Source organism: Prionailurus viverrinus, chromosome B2, assembly GCF_022837055.1.
Source record: "Prionailurus viverrinus isolate Anna chromosome B2, UM_Priviv_1.0, whole genome shotgun sequence".
Classification (NCBI taxonomy): Eukaryota; Metazoa; Chordata; class Mammalia; order Carnivora; family Felidae; genus Prionailurus; species Prionailurus viverrinus.
The window spans coordinates 13130112-13147564 of record NC_062565.1 but is presented as its reverse complement, the minus strand read 5'-3'; the positions used below and the strand labels follow the sequence as shown (position 1 = coordinate 13147564).

The following is a 17453-nucleotide window of genomic DNA, read 5'->3' as shown; positions in this document are numbered from 1 at the left end:
TCATGGATCAGAAGAAGCAATATTGTTAAAATGTCCATACTACCAAAAGCAATCTACAGATTTAATTTAATCCCTATCAAATTGCCAACAATATTTTTCACAGAATTAGAACAAATAGTCCTAAAATATGAATGCAACCACAAAAGATTCCAAATGGCCACAGCAATCTGGGGGAAAGAAGAACAAAGCTGGGGAAAGAATCACAATCCCTCATTTCAAGATATACTAAAAAGCTATAGTAATCAAAACTGAATGGTATTGGCACAAAAGTAGATACTTAGATCAACAGAAAAGAATAGAGAGCCCAGAAACGAACCACACCTGTCAGGTCAAATAATCTTCGATAAAGGAGGCAAGATATACAACAGGGAAAACAGTCTCTCCAACAAATGGTGCTGGGAATACTGGACAGCTATACACAAAAGAATGAAACCACTTTATTACACTATACACAAAAAGAAACTAAAATGGATTAAAGATGTAAATATGAGACCTGAAACCATAAAAGTCTTAGAAGAAAACAGGTGGGGCGCCTGGGTGGCTCAGTTGGTTAAATGTCCGACTTCAGATCAGGTCATGATCTCACAGCTTGTGGGTTTGAGCCCCGCATCAGGTTCTGTTCTGACAGCTCAGAGCCTAGAGCCTGGTTCGGATTCTATGTCTCCCTCTCTCTCTGCCCCTCCCCTACTTGTGTTCTGTCTCTCTCTCTCTCAAAAATCAGTAAACATTAAAAAAAAAAAGAAACTGTATCATCTTAAAAAAAAAAAAAAAAGAAAACATAGGCATCAGTCATGGAAGCATTTTTGTAGCAATGTCTCCACTGGCAAGAGAAAAGCAAAAATAAACTTAGGGGGACTACACAAAAATAAAAAGCTTTTGCACAGTGAAGGAAACCATCAACAAAATATCAAGGCAACCTACTGAATGGGAGCAGATATTTGCAAATGATATTTTTTTTGCACTTTATTTACAATAGCCACAATATGGAAGCAGCCCAAGTGTCCATCGATAAATGGATGGATAGAGAAGAGGTGATATATATGCAATGGAATATTAGTCACTCAGCCATAAAAAGGAATGAGATGTTGCCATTTGCAGCAACATGAATGGACCTAGAGGGTATTATGCTAAGTGAAATTAGCCAGCTAGAGAAAGACAAATACCATACGATTTCCTTCATATGTGGAATTTAAGAAACAAAACAGACAAAGGAAAAAGAGACAAACAAGCCAGACTTTTAAATACAGAGAACAAACTGATAGTCTCCAGAGAGGAGTTTGATGGGAGGATGGGTGAAACAGGTGACCGGGATTAAGGGCACAATTATTGTGAAGAGCCCTGAGTAATGTATAGAGCTGTTGTATCATTGTATTGTACACCCGAAACTAACATAATACTGTATGTTGATTATACTTGAATAAAAAATAAATAAAATCTGAAAAATCAAAAAGAATGTTCTGATGCCTAGTTAGCACTAGGCTACAATGTAGCAATGACAGCTACATCATGACAGCCACCTGGCCTCGGTGGGTGTAAGAGGCATCTCAGTTTCAGCAATATTAAAATATGGAAAAAAATGTGCAGCTTCAAATCAGTGAAATAAGGCATTCAATGACACACCCATTTCCAAAGGTCTTAATGATTTTTTTTTAACCAATTTTTTTAACCGATTTTTAACCAATTCTAACTTCTTTCTCTCTACTGTGGTGGAGTAGGTAAGCTTTATAAACTATGGCAATTTGACTACAGCGCATGGAGTCCAGAAATCCTTTCATTCACATTCATCCTGATGTTACTTGCACAATAATAATCAAAGGTCATGAAAGTGAACTTCAGGGGTGATCGTAAATTTTTTTAAAAGTTTATTTATTTATTTTGAGAGAGAGAGAATGAGTGTGAGAGGCACAGAAAGAAAGAGAGACCGAGGATCTGAAGCGGGCTCTGTGCTGACAGCAGAGAACCCAGTGCAGGGCTCGAACTCTCAGACTGTGAGACTGTTGGATGCTTAACTGACTGAGCCACCCAGCTGCACCATGATCATAAAATTATTAAAGTTTGGTAGTGATTTGTATTTAGTAGTAGTGTAGTGTATTTAAATATACAACCAGTTGAAAAAAAAGAGAACCCTTTAAATTTGATTATTTAAATTCAGGCGGAACTCATGAAAATTACTTAGATTTCTCTCATTATCTTCTCATTATCTCTTTATAACTAGAGTAACTAGTCATTAAATAGATTCTTAAACCATTATAATTTGTTTCACTTTTATTGAGGTAAGTACCATAAGATAAAGTTTAGCATTTAAAAGTATACAGTTCAATGGCATTTAGTCCATTGACAATGTTGTAAAGCCATCACATCTGATTCTAAAACATGATCATCACCTTAAAGTGACATTGTGTACCTGCTAAGCAGTCCTCTCCCTGTTTTCTGCTGTCCCCAGCCCCTAGTGACCACTAATGTGCTTTCTGTTTCTGTGAATCCACAGAACAGAACAATCCACAGGCAGATCTTATTCTGGCCATTTCATATAAATGGAATCATAGGATATATGACGTTTGGTGTCTGGATTCTTTCCTTAGCATAGCATTTTTGAGGTTCATCCACATGGTAGCACGTGTCAGTACTTCATTCCTGTTCTGGGCTGAGTAATATTCCATTACATGGATATACCACAGTTGGTTTATCCATGTATCGGTTGAAAGACATTTGGTTTGTTTCTTTTGGTTATTATGAATAGAGCATTGTTTTTCAGTTCTTTGGAGGTATATCCTTAGGAATACAATTGATGATTTATATAGTAATACCATGTTTAACTTTTTGAGGAAGTGATACACTGATTTCCATAGAAACTGCATTGTTTTGTGTTCCAATCAACAATGCAGGAGGGTTCCGATCTCTCTATGTCCTCACTAACATCATTACATGGGAATAGTTTTTCTGGAACGGTAAAACAGAGTTTGTGGAAGGTGAAATTTACAGAACGTTTTGAAGGTCACTTTGCCACACTGCTTGGATTTCGTGTTAGCAGCGCGGGGTTATCTAGCGTACGGGGTTATCTTCCCCGTACTCAGAGCACTGGTTATTCTGGGAACCACATGTGTTTGACCTCACAGCTAGTTTTAAGGCAGCATCCTGCGAAGCCTTCCTCCCCACCCCACCCAGTAATTCCTCTCCAACCCTAGTCTGAGTCATATGCCAGCCAGGAGGAAAGCCATCAGGAGCGATAACAACTGTCCCAAACTTCCCCGTGTTCAGTCTAATGCTCACTAAAGAGACTCTGAAGGCCTACTCCTTCTGAAAACCTGTTATACGCAAAGCCTTGAGTTATGGCAGACAGATGGCTTATCCTGCCTAGGTCTCAAATCAGTAACATGGAGAGAATACCTTATTTTCCCAGGATATGACAACTGTAGACGTCCACTCCAACTGAAAATAATTCTGTGGTTATGATGTGAAAGGTTGCCATGGTGGGTTGGAACAGTGGTTCCTAGAAGTGGAGATATAACAAATGGGTAAACATTCGCAAAGCATTTGGGAGACCTTAAAGGAAAAAAAAAATCACCATTTACTGTCATCATCATTTCATAAAGCCCCCAAATTTTGGCAGAATAAAAATCTCAGAATGCAAGTCCTGTGACTTAAATGCATTGTTGCTGTGTGCATTAGCCTTATTTTTCTAATTTCCAGGGAACCACGCTAGCTCAAAGGACAGACACTCAAGGAAGTGGAAACCCAGTCTCTCATCCACATCTCAACAACACGTGCCCTCTGCACTGTTTCTCATTTGTCTCTCTCCCTAGTTAGTTCTCTCAGGCGTTGGGTGTTCCGGACTCAAAATTCTCTGCTCTGTAGGAGGGAGAAGACGCGCTGGAGGGGAGTGAGTACTTTCGAAGAGTAACTAGCACCTGCTGCCACTAGAGGGCAGAGCGCAGCCTGAGGATGCGCTTTCCGGAGCTGCGGCACCAGCCCCTCGCTGCATCTCCCCGGCGCGTCCCCAGAAGGCGCTGCTGCTCGCAGAAGCTGCGGTCAACTCCAGGGCTCGGGGCAGTTGGCTCCTCACTGGAGTGGTGGGAATCTACCTACTTCACAGATAAGCTGGGAGGGGGCACCTCGCCTTCTTCAAGACATTGCCCTCCACCAGGAGCCCGGGAGGAGTTCTCCTTTTTTGGAATTAAAACTTGAATTCATCATTGACAGTGGAAAATATTTACAAAGCCCTTCGGGAGCGTTGTACTCTTGTGAGCGTTGAACTAGAAAAGACTAAACAGACGCTGGCCTGTCAAGGTTGAGTGACCTATAAAACAATGCTGGGGGGAAATTCTGCTGTCAATTTCTTCAAAGACGGCAGGGTATTACCATTCCTTTCCCTTATCTGAAATGATGGGCATGAGATCAACTTTGGTATTTTCTTAGAATTCTTATACACATGTTCCTGTTTCATCCTTAACTCTTCGAGGGAGGCATTATGACTACCCCAATTTATTATCATTTTAAAACTCATTCTCACAGGGTTGTTTTTTTCTTTTTAACCCCCATTCAATTTCTATTTTAACGACTGAAAATTTTTCGAAGCAAATTGATGTTAAAAACATGAAATGCCACTAGAGCACTTATCTTCAGAAGGAGCATTTCCTGCTCTACTCCTGCCCACACTCCATTCATGGTTCTGCATCTCAGAGGCGAACATTTGGATTTTTTAACTGTTAGTGTTTTCAGGATTTCTAGGGGTCCCTGCATATCTCTAAGGAATGTGCTTATGCTATTATTTCTTGGTTTCTGAGTCTGGATGTTAGCATTTGATCTAGCTTTTTTTTTTTTTTTTTTTTTTTTGAGGAAGTCTCTCCTGTTCCTGAACAAACCAGAGCTCAGGAAGTTTAAGGGACTTGTCCAAGACCACATAACCAAAAACCAATGGAATGGAAATTAGGACCTGCATTTCTAAGTTTAGAATCCACGTAATTTCCACCACTGTGTTGTGGGGGTCACTAGAAAGATGCTGATTAACCTCCAGTGTCGTTAGCACTCGGCATTCAGTTATCAAGATTGATATAATAAGTCTCTTTAAAACAGTTGCAAGACAGAATACAAGATGCCCAGTTACATTTGAATTTCAGATAACGAGCAAATGCTTTTTAAGTGTAAGTGTGTCCCCAGAGTTGTACAGGATCTACATGCTGAAATGTTATTTACACTTTTATTTGCTAAATCTGGCAAGCCTACCTTAAAACTATGAATCTAGGCCTCTTTGGTTTTAACAGCCTAGGACTAGAGACATAGCAAGAGGTCTGTGATTAATTCATGACAAGGGAATTTTTCTTAGAAAGATAGACATTGGGGGCACCAGGGTGTCCAGTTAGTTAAGCATCCAGCTTCAGCTCAGGCCATGATCTCAGGTTTTGTGGGTTTGAGCCCCACATCGGGTTCTGTGCTGACAGCTCAGAGCCTGGAGCCTGCTTTCGGATTCTGTGTTTCCCTCTTTCTCTGCCCCTCTCCTGCTTGCACTCTCCCTCTCTCAAAGATAAATAGGCATTAAAAAAAAATAAATGAACAATAACAAAAGAAAGACATGATTCATCACTTCTGTACAGATTAAATATAAAACAGGCAGAACTTGAAAATACAGTGTTTAGCCCTACAGACATATAAAGACAAATTATAAAGGAAAGAAAGCAAATTAGTAGCGTGAAATTCAGGGGTGGGGGCTGCTGAGCTAAAGGTACATTGACAGTGAGTGCAATGGTGGTTATTTTATTTTTTGGTGTGATGTGTTTCTATGCCCTCTTCACACGTATGTTATATATTGCTAAAAATAAAGTGAAAGCAAGCCTAGATTCTGGGACGAGAGAGGCGTAGGTTCCCAACTTTAGCCTCTCTGAGCTTTACTTTCTTCATCTATAGTATGGGAGTAATTATTCCTAGTTGGCAGCATCTGTTGTGTGGTTCAGATATAACGTACCTAAGGAACAGAGTGTAACCAGCATGTCCTTGGGAAACTTTATTATCGATCAAGTCTATGGGGAGGCAGAGGGGGAATAGAAGAAGACTGTGCAAGGGTTTCTGCATCCCACCGTGTAAACTTGGGTCAGAAACTGTCTTGCCTTCTGCTGGCTGTTGTGTTCTTACCTAAAACTCTTTGTTCGTGCATATTTAAGTGCTCGAGAAATTGCTTGACACTTTACATAATTTTGGAGGTCGAGATACTTCTGAAAAATGAACCTCAGCCCTTTAAGGAGTAGATTTGTGGGTGTTTGTAACTAGAAGAGTTAAAAAGAAAAGTCAATTCCCTGTTAATGCTAAGTTCTAGCTTCAAAGCACAGGAGACACGTAGAGAGATCAATGAGGAGAGTCTTCTGATTGGAACAGGCAATTATTTGCCACGGATGTGCAAAAAGCAAGTATTTTTCTTGACTGCATACTCTCAGAAGTATTTCCCTTGACATTAAAATTATTCCTACCACTGGAAAAATACATTTTTTTTGGCAAAATTCTGAACTTTTTTCTTTTTTAATTTCCAACTAATATTAACTTCCATATTCCCTAATATATTGAAGTCTTTCTGGCTTGAAAAAAGCCCAACTTTGGGGTGCCTGGCTGGTTCATTCAGCGGAGCATGTGATGCTTGATCTCAGGGTCGGGAGTTCAAGCCCCATGTTGGGTGTGGAGCCTACTTAAAATAAAAATGAAAAAAAGAACCAAGGAAAACGCCCAACTGTCCTTAACCAAAGATTTTGCTTTAAGCCATGAATTAATGTTAAGTAAAGCTGCCTTTATTTAACCAGAGGAAGAGAACCTTCACATTTAGAATGATAATCAAAGTATTTTTCTTGTAAGTATTCAGAATTGGCTGAGAGGAGTGTTCACTATATCAATTTAGCAGGAAGTATTCTACAAAAATTTATTTTTATGCTTCTTGCATTGAGTTAAAATACCTCGGAACTAAAATGTTCAAATTCACTAATAATCCATTGATATACCATTCCACCTTAAAAAAATACTAGTATTCGGGGTGCCTGGGTGGCTCACTCGGTTAAAGGTCCAACTATTGATCTTGGCTCAGGTCACGATCTCACAGTTTGTGAGTTTGAGCCCTGCACTGGGCTCTGCCCTGACAGTGTGAAGCCTGCTTGGGATTCCCTGTCACTCCCTCTCTCTCTGCCCCTCTCCTGCTTGTACTTGCTTGCTCACTCTCTCTCTCTCTCTCTCAAAACAAATAAGTAAACTTTAAAAAATGTATGAAAATATTAATACTCAATGCTGCCAAAGATACAGTGAAATGGGAATTCTTGTATGCACAGTGGAGTGTAAATTGGGACAATTTTCTGGAAAGCAAGCAGTGTGTTAGTATATATTAAGAACTCTCAACATGTTTATATTCTTTGACCTTATAATTCTACTAGGACTGTTTCCTTCAAAACTCTCAGAGACATGGCCTCAGTCAACAAAGAACTCCCTCTTCCCTTCCTCAAAGGCTTGGGTCCCAGTTCATGGAACAAATATGCATGCATATTTATCAAGTGTTTCGGATAATGCTGAAAAAGTAAGGTATCTAAATGCTCATCAACAGGGGACTATTGGAGTAACTTGTGTGCTCATATCATGGAGGATAAATGCATAAAAAGCATGTTTGCCAAGATCTTTATGAAAAGAAAAAATGCTCACAAGGTTATATTAAATAAAACAGCAGTATGAAGTAGTACATTATCTCGACCACGTAAAATATGTATCTAGAAAAATATTGGAATAAATAAACCAAAATCCTAACAAGTGGTAATTTTCAGACTGTGGGATTGTAAGTGATTTTTGTTTCTTTCTCTATACTCTTCGTTATTTTCCAAATTTTCTACAATGAGTACTATTACCACTATAGTAAAAAACAAAAGATATTTAAAAAATTCCAAAGTGGTAGCATATTTTTATATTCATTATACATGAATTGGCTCGTGTGCAGAGAGAAAGAAATCTAATGGCACAGGTATGATGTATCATTTTCAGTTCCTCCAAGCAGGGATAAAATGGCATTTTTCTCAGAAAGGATTTCTGTAGCTCACATTATTGTTAAATCTTATCATTTCACTGTATTTAGGGAACCCCAGGGCATGGCTTAAACAAAAGGCCCGTTTTCATATTGGTGTATGAAATGACACAAATCTCTAGTCCTTTGGGAGCGCATGCAATTTGTAATGCCTATTATTTTTATGTTATTAAACCCATCTCTGGTAATAAGATCTATAATTATTAAGTAGAAAGCATAATGAAGTTGGCTGATTACAGAGGGAGGAGAAGCCAAGTGTTTCAAACCCTCTGACATTTTCTGGTGATAGCCATTGACTACAGCATTGCTATTCTGAAGTAATTTTACTGAGAAAGGAGTATGTTTACAGAACATTAATTGATGAATTTATATTGCTTAAGTAAGCTCTAAATTTCCAAATTTGGGCATTGATCTCTCTCTCTCTGTTAGAAATTTCGTGGTGGGGATAGGGTAAAGCAGGAAATCCATAGCCTAAAATAAAGATGTAAGGTCAGACTTGAAGGCTGAGGTCTGGAAACCCCTGCACCATGCCTCCCCCTGGGGAGAACCCTGCACAAACGGGGCTCTATTTGGCTTTCAGGGGGCTGTGTCTGACTTTTTTTGTTGGGTATGGCTCCCTCACATTAAGTAAATGAAGACTTTATGGGGTACCTGGGTGGCTCAGTCAGTTAAGCCTCCGACTTAACTGAGCCTCCGACTTTGGCTCAGGTCATGATCTCATGGTTCGTGAGTTCGAGCCCTGCGTGGGGCTCTGTGCTGACAGCTCAGAACCAGGAGCCTGCTTCGTATTCTCTGTCTCCCTCTCTCTCTGCCCCTCCTCTGCTGACACTCTGTTTCTCTCTCTCTCTCTCAAAAATAAATACATGTTAAAAAAAATTTTTTTAAGTAAATGATGACTTTATTAAGTTCTGGTATTGATGCATTCATATTTGTAGTGCAGTCTAACATTCTTATCGAGTATAAAAAAGGGAAAGAGGGGCGCCTGGGTGGCTCAGTCGGTTAAGCGGCCGACTTAGGCTCAGGTCATGATCTCGTGGTCCATGAGTTCGAGCCCCGCGTCAGGCTCTGTGCTGACAGCTCAGAGCCTGGAGCCTGTTTCAGATTCTGTGTCTCCCTCTCCCTGACCCTCCCCCGTTCATGCTTTGTCTCTCTCTGTTTCAAAAATAAATAAATGTTAAAAAATTAAAAAAAAAAAAGGGAAAGACTCTATCTTGTATTCTTAATCCTTTGGGGTTTTTAATTTTGAAATTAATCAAATCCACTACGTGCAAACCCTATGAGTTTCTTATTCCTTATTCCTTCAGGTAAAGCTCATGTCAAATAACAGAGTTCATGGCCTCTCTTCCCAAGTACTGGTAAGAGATCATTTCAGAATCAATCACTTATATCACACATCATGGCCCATGATGATCATCATTTTAAGCTACCATTAAATTTAGACCCCAAGAGCGAACATCTCAAAATTCCTTCTGAAAAGATAACCCCTGCTTCTGTCAATTCTTCAGACAGAATTTCACCCTGCTAAACTTAAAAAAATTTTTTTAACGCTATTCATCTTTAAGAGACAGAGAGAGACAGAGCATGAGTGGGGAAGGGGCAGAGACAGGGAGACACAGAATCCGAAGCAGGCTCCAGGTTCTGAGCTGTCAGCACAGAGCCCGATGCAGGGCTCGAACTCAAGAACCATGAGATCATGACCTGAGCTGAAGTCGGAGGCTCAATTGACTGAGCCACCCAGGTGCCCCTCACCCTGCTAAACTTTAAACTCTGAATCTAACAGCATGCACTTCTTTGCTGTTTTTATTTAATTAGTAGTTTATTTGACAAATAGGCTCCATGAGAGGCATTCCAAAGGATCTGGGGGATAAGCCTCCCACACAAACAAAAATAAAGGAGTTCCTGACCACTAAACAAGCCCTGCAAGAAATTTTAAGGGGCACTTTCTGAGGGGAGAAAAAAAACAAAACAAAACAACAACAACAAAAAGACCAAAAGCAACAAAGACTAGAAGGAACCAGAGAACACTACCAGAGACTCCAGTTCTAATGGGTAAGGGGCATTAAGGAATCTACTCCTGAAATCATTGTTTCACTATATGCTAACTAATTTGGATGTAAATTTAAAAGAATAAAAAATAAAAATTAAAAATTAAAAAAAAAGAAACTCCAACTCTATAGGAAACATAATGGCAATAAATTCATATCTGTCAGTACTCACTCTAAATGTCAACGGACTAAATCTCCAATCAAAAGACACAGAGTAACAGAATGGATAAGAAAACAAGATCCATCTAGTTCAGTCCCTGCGGTTGTTTCCACTTTTCCACTTTCTCTCCAGCTGCTTTTCAGGGGGGTGCTTTTCCCGTATTCTTCTCCTGTCTCAGTCCTCTCTCTGCATGCAAAAACAGCTCCCAGCCCTCTGCGGCTTCTTGCTCCCCAAGTTCACCTCTCCGCACCCCGTACTGGCTGAGTTCTGTGGTTCAGGTTGTGCAGATTGTTGTGTTAATCCTCAGATCAGTTTTCTAGGTGTGCAGGATGGTTTAGTGTTGATCTGGTTGTATTTCATGGACGCGAGACACACAAAGAACTTCCATGCTGTTCTGCCATCTTCGAAAACAAGATCCATCTATATACTGTTTACAAGAGACCCATTTTAGACCTAAAGACACCTTCAGATTGGAAGTACAGGGATGGAGAACCATCTATCATGCTAACGGCCACCAAAAGAAAGCTGGAGTAGCCATACTTATATCAGACAATCTAGATTTTAAGATAAATACTGTAACAAGAGATGAAGAAGGGCATCATATCAAAATTAAGCAGTCTATACACCAAGAAGATCTAACAATTGTAAACATTTATGCTCCAAATGTGAAAGCACCCAAATATATAAATCAGTTAATCACAAACATACAGAAACTCATTGATAATAACACCATAATAGTATGGGACTTCAACACTCCACTTACAACAATGGACAGATCATCTAAGCAGAAAATCAACAAGGAAATAATGGCTTTGAATGACACACTGAACTGGATGGACTTAAAGATATATTCAGAACATTTCATCCTAAAGCATCAGAACACACATTCTTCTTGAGTGCACATGGAACATTCTCCAGAATAGATCACATACTGGGACACAAATCAGTCCTCAACAAGTACAAAAAGATCAAGATCATACCATGCATATTTTCAGGCCATGACGCTATGGAATTTGAAATCAACCACAGAAAAAATTTGGAAAGATAACAAATACTTGGAGACTAAAGAACATCCTACTAAAGAATAAATGGGCTAACTAAGACGTTAAAGAAGAAATTAAAAAGTACATGGAAGCCAGTGAAATGATAACACCACAGCCCCAAACCTCTGGGACACAGCAAAGGCGGTCATAAGAGGGAAGTATATAGCAATCCAGGCCTTCCTAAAGAAGGAAGAAAGGTCTCAGATACACAACCTAACCTTACACCTTAAAGAGCTGGAAAAAGAATAGCAAATAAAACCCAAAACCGGAAGAAGACGGGAAATAATAATGATTAGAGCAGAAATCAATGCTATCGAAACAAAAACCCAGTAGAATAGATAAAGAAACCAGGAGCTGGTTCTTTGAAAGAATTAACAAAATTGATAAACCCCTAGCCAGTTTGATCAAAAAGAAAAAGGAAAGGACCCAAATAAAATCAAGAATGAAAGAGGAGAGATCACAACCAACACTTCTGAAATACAAACAATAATAAGAGAATATTATGAGCAATTATATGCCAATAATTTGGGCAATCTGGAAGAAATGGACAAATTACTAGAAACATATAAATTACTAAACTGAAACAAGAAGAAATAGAAAATTTGAACAGACCCATAACCAGTAAAGAAATCAAATTAGTGATCAAAAATCTAAACAAAACAAAACAAAACAACAACAAAAACAAGAGTCCAGGGCCAGATGGCTTTCCAGGGGAATTCTACCAAACATTTAAAGAAGAGTTAACACCTATTCTTTTGAAGCTGTTCCAAAAAATAGAAATGGAAGAAAAACTTCCAAACTGATTCTATGAAGCCAGCATTACCTTGATTCCAAAACCAGACAAAGACCCCACTAAAAAGGAAAGCTACAGACCAATTTCCCTGATGAAAATGGATGCAAAAATCCTCAACAAGATACTAGCCAACTGGATCCAATAATGCGTAAAAAGAATTATTCACCACAACCAAGTGGGATTTATACCTGGGATGTAGGGCTGGTTCAATATCCGCAAAACAAACAATGTGATACATCATATCAATAAAAGAAAGGACAAAAACCACATGATCCTCTGAACAGATGCAGAGAAAGCATTTGGAAAAATACAGCATCATTTCTTGATAAAAAAAAAAAAAAACCCTTAAGAAAGTAGGGATAAAAGGATCATGCCTCAAGATCATAAAAGCCATATATGAAAGACCCACCCCTAACATCATCCTCAATGGGGAAAAACTGAGAGCTTTCCCCTTAAGATCAGGAACATGACAGGCATGTCCACTCTCACCACTGTTATTCAACATAGTATTGGAAGTCCTAGCCTCAGCAATCAGACAACACAAAGGAATAAAAGACATCCAAATTGGCAAGGAGGAAGTCAAACTTTCACTTTTCACAGATGACATGATATTCTATATGGAAAACCCAAAAGATTCCACCAACCAAAAAACTGCTAGAACTGATCTATGAATTCAGCAAAGTCGCAGGATATAAAATCAATGCACATAAATTGGTTGCATTCCTAAACACCAATAATAAAGCAACAGAAATCAAGGAAATCAAGGAATTGATCCCATTTACAATTGCACCGAAACCCATAAAATACCTAGGAATAAACCTAACCAAAGAGGTAAAAATCTATACATTGAAAACTATAGCAAGCTTATGAAAGAAATTGAAGAAGACACACACACACAAAATAGAAAATACTCCATGCTCCTGGGTTGGAAGAACAAATATTGTTAAAATGTCGATACTACCCAAAGCAATATACATATTCAACACAATCCCTACCACAAAATCACCAGCATTCTTCAAAGAGCTGGAACAAAGAATCCTAAAATTTATATGGAATCACAAAGACCCTGAATAGCCAAAGCAATCCTGAAAAAGAAAGTCAAAGCTGGAGGCATGACAATCCTGGACTTCAACCTGTATTACAAAGCTGTAATCATCAAAACAGTATGGTATTGGCACAAAAACAGCCACTCAGATCAATGGCACAGAACAGAGAACCCAGAAATGGACCCACAAATATATGGCCAACTAATCTCTGACAAAGCAGGAAAGAATATCCAATGGAATAAAGACAGTCTCTTCAGCAAGTGGTGCTAGGAAGACTGGACAGCAACATGCAGAAAAATGAACCTGGACCACTTTCTTACACCAGACACAAAAAATAAACTCAAAATGCATGAAAGACCTCAATGTAAGACAGGAAGCCATCAAAATCCTCGAGGAGGAAGCAGGCAAAAAACTCTTTGACCTCGGCTGTAGCAACTTCTTACTCAACACGTCTCCAGAGGCAAGAGAAACAAAAGCAAAAATGAACTATTGGGACCTCATCAAGATAAAAAGCTTCTGCACAGCAAAGGAAACAATCAGCAAAACTAAAAGGCACCCAACGGAATGGGAGAAGATATTTGCAAATGACATCAGACAAAGGGTTAGTATCCAAAATCTATAAAGAACTTATCAAGCTCAACACTCAGAAAACAAATAATCCAGTGAAGAAATGGGCAAAAGACATGAAGAGACACTTTTCCAAAGAAGACATCCAGATAGCCAACCGACACATGAAAAAAAGTTCAACATCACTCATCATCAGGGAAATACAAATCAAACCCACAATGAGATACCACCTCACACCTGTCAGAATGGCTAACATTAACAACTCAGGCAACAACAGATGTTGGTGAGGATGCAGAGAAAGTGGAGCTCTTTTGCACTGCTGGTGGGAATGCAAACTGGTGCAGCCACTCTGGAAAACAGTGTGGAGATTCTTCAAAAAATTAAAAATAGAACTACCCTACGACCCAGCAATTGCACTACTAGGTATTTATCCAAGGGATACAGGTGTGCTGTTTGGAAGGGGCACATGCACCCCCATGTTTATAGCAGCACTATCAACAATAGCCAAAGTATGGAAAGAGCCCAAATGTCCATTGACTGATGAATGGATAAAGAAGATGTGGTACACACACACACACACACACACACACACACACACTGGAGTATTACTCGGCAATCAACAAGAATGAAATCTTGCCATTTGCAACAATGTGGATGGAACTAGAGGGTATTACGCTAAACAAAATTAGTCCATCAGAGAAAGACAAATATCATATGACTTCACTCATATGAGGAATTTAAGATACAAAACAGATGAACATAAGGGAAGGGAAGCAAAAATAATATAAAAACAAGGAAGGGGACAAAACATAAGAGACTCTTAAAAACAGAGAACAGAGGGTTGCTGGAGGGGTTGTGGGCAGGGGGTTGGACTATATGAGTAAGGGGCATTATGGAAGACACTTGTTGGGATGAGCACTGGGCTTCATACATAGGGCATGAATCACTGGAATCCACTCCTGAAATCATTGTTGCACTATATGCTAACTAACTTGGATGTAAATTAAAAAATAAAGAAAAAGAAATGCAACAGATTTCTGTATATTAATTTGTGTCCTGTGGCTTTACTAAATTCATTTATCAGTTATACAACTTTTTTGGTAAAATCTTTAGGGTTTTCTGTATATAGTATCAGGTCATATGCAAATAGTGAATGTTTTCATTTTTCCTTACCAATTTGGATACCTTGCCTGCCTTCCCTCCCTCCCTCCCTCCCTCCTTCCTTCCTTCTTTCTTTTCTTTTCTTTTCTTTTCTTTTCTTTTCTTTTCTTTTCTTTTCTTTTCTTTTCTTTTCTTTTCTTTTTTTTCTGACTGCTATGGCCAGGACTTTCAGTTGTACATTTAATAAAAGTGGTGAGAGTGGATATTCCTGATCTTAGAGGAAAAGCTCCCAGTTTTTCACCATTGAATATAATATTAGCTGTGGGTTTTTCATATATGGTCTTTATTATGTTGAGGTATATTCCCTCTAAATCTACACTTTTGAGAGTTTTTATCGTGAATGGATATTGCACTTTGTCAAATGCTTTGTCTACATCTATTGTGATGATCACGTTTTTTTTTTCCTTTCTCTTGTTAAAATGATATATCTTGTTGATTGATTTGTGAATATTGAACCTTGTATCCCTAGAATTTCTCATTTGATCATGGTGCATTATTTTCTGATTATTGTTATACACTGTTTGCTAATATTTTGTTGAAGATTTTTGCATCTATGTTCACCAGAGATATTGGCCTATGGATTTCTGTTTTTGTAATGTCTTTGTCTGCTTTGGTATCAGAGTACTGTTGGCCTTGTAGAATGAATTTGGAAGCTATCCTTCCTCTTCTGGTTTTTGGAATAGTTTGAGAAGAATTGGTCTTAACCCTTTTTTAAATGTTTGGTAGAATTTATCTGTGAAGCCATCTGACCCAAGCCTTTTGTTTGTTTTTTTTATTACTGATTCAATTTCATCGCTAGTAATTGGCCTGTTCAAATGTTCTATTTCTTCCTGATTCCGTTTTGGAAAGTTATATGCTTCTACCAATCTCTCCACTTCTTCTCTCCACTTCTTGTCCAATTTGTTGACATATTTATAAATAAATAAATATTTATTTATTTAGAGCACAAGCAGGGGAAGGGCAGAGAGAGAGAGAGAGAGAGAGAGAGAGAGAGAGAGAGAGAGAGAGAGAGAGAGAATCCCAAGCAGGCTCTGTCAGCACAAGAGCCCGATGTGGGGCTTGATCCCATGAGATCATGAGATCATGACCTGAGCCAAAATCAAGAGTTTGACTGAGCCACCGAGGCACCCAGCATCTCATTTTCCACAATAGTCTTCTATAATCCTTTGTATTTCTATAGTATTGATTATTATTTCTCTTTTTTTATTTCTGATTTTATTTATTTGGGTCCTTTTTTTTTCTTGATGAATCTGGCTGGTTTATCCATTTTATTGATCTGTTCAAAGAAGCAGTTCCTGGTTTCATTGATCTTTTGTATTGTCATTTTAGCCTCTATTTCATTTATTTCTGCTCTAATCTTTATTATTTCCTCCCTTCCATGGCTTTAAACTTTTTTTTTTTTTGTTCTAGCTCCTTTAGGTATAAGTTTAGGTTTTTATTTGATTTGTGGTTACCATTAGGTTTATGCTAACACTGTATGTCTATAGCAGTCTATATTCAGATGATTGTGGCTTATGTTTGAACCCATTTTAAAAGCCCCCAAGTTTTACTCACTCCCCCCACATTTTATGTATAGATATATGGTTTGAAGAAGGAATAATATTTTACTATTTTTCAAATAGTTCTGGATATTCTTCTTTACTATTACACAAAAACTTGAGAAAAGATCATTCTCTTGAAAATGATAGTTTCTTAAAAGTTGTTTGCAATGTTCAATCTGAAAACACCAAAAAACTTATATTTTTTTACAGATTTGTTGAGATATAACTGACATACAATAAATCACACATATTTGAAATGTACAATTTAATGAGTTTTCACATGGATACATTCGTGTATGTATCACTAAAGTCAAGATGATAAACATTTCTATTACTCTCAAAAGTGTCCTTGTGCCTCCTTGCAGTTCATTCCTCCTTCCTATGTGCCCGAAACTGTTCCCAAGCAGTGTTTTCTGTTCCTATAGATTACTTTGCATTCTTCTGTAAGAGATTGCCCAACAGAAATAAAACAGGAGTTACAAATGTGAGCCACATATGTAATTATAATTTTTCCAGTAGTTTATTTCACTTAACATATCAAAATATTATCATTTTGGCATATAATAATATAAAATTATTAATAACATTATTGCCATAGGCTAAATGTTTTTGTTTCCTCCAAAAAAGTCTCACATTGAAACCTAATCCCCAATATGTCAGGTGAGGCTTTTGGGAGGTGATTGGGTCATGAGGGTGGAGCCCACATTAATGCCCTTTTTTTTAAGTTCATTTAGTTTGAGAGAGAGTGAGAGAATGAGCAGGGGAGAAGCAGAGAGAGAGAGAGGAGGAGAGAGAGAATCCCAAGCAGGCTTCACACTGTCAGCACAGAACCTGATATGGGGCTCAAACTCATGAACCGTGAGATCATGACCTGAACCAAAATCAAGAGTCAGATGCTCAACTGACTAAGCCCCCCAGGTGCCTCAGGATTAGTGCCCTTATAAGAAAGACCCCAGAGAGCTTCCTTGCCCCTTGTACCACGTGGGCCATAGCAAGAAGATGATCATCTATGAGCCAGGATGAAGACCTTTGCTAGACAAAAAAAAACTGCCAGCACCTCGA

The 17453-nt window shown here is 38.5% G+C and overlaps 1 long non-coding RNA gene across 1 annotated transcript in view; it reads right to left on the bottom strand.

The window, feature by feature from the left end:
- Positions 1 to 3214: 3214 nt before the first annotated feature.
- The window catches only part of LOC125166295 (uncharacterized), a 44400-nt gene continuing 30161 nt past the window's right edge, over positions 3215 to 17453 (bottom strand). The window contains exon 6 of the long non-coding RNA XR_007152422.1: positions 3215 to 3490. This is a non-coding gene — a long non-coding RNA (uncharacterized LOC125166295). The remainder of the gene's footprint in view (positions 3491 to 17453) is intronic.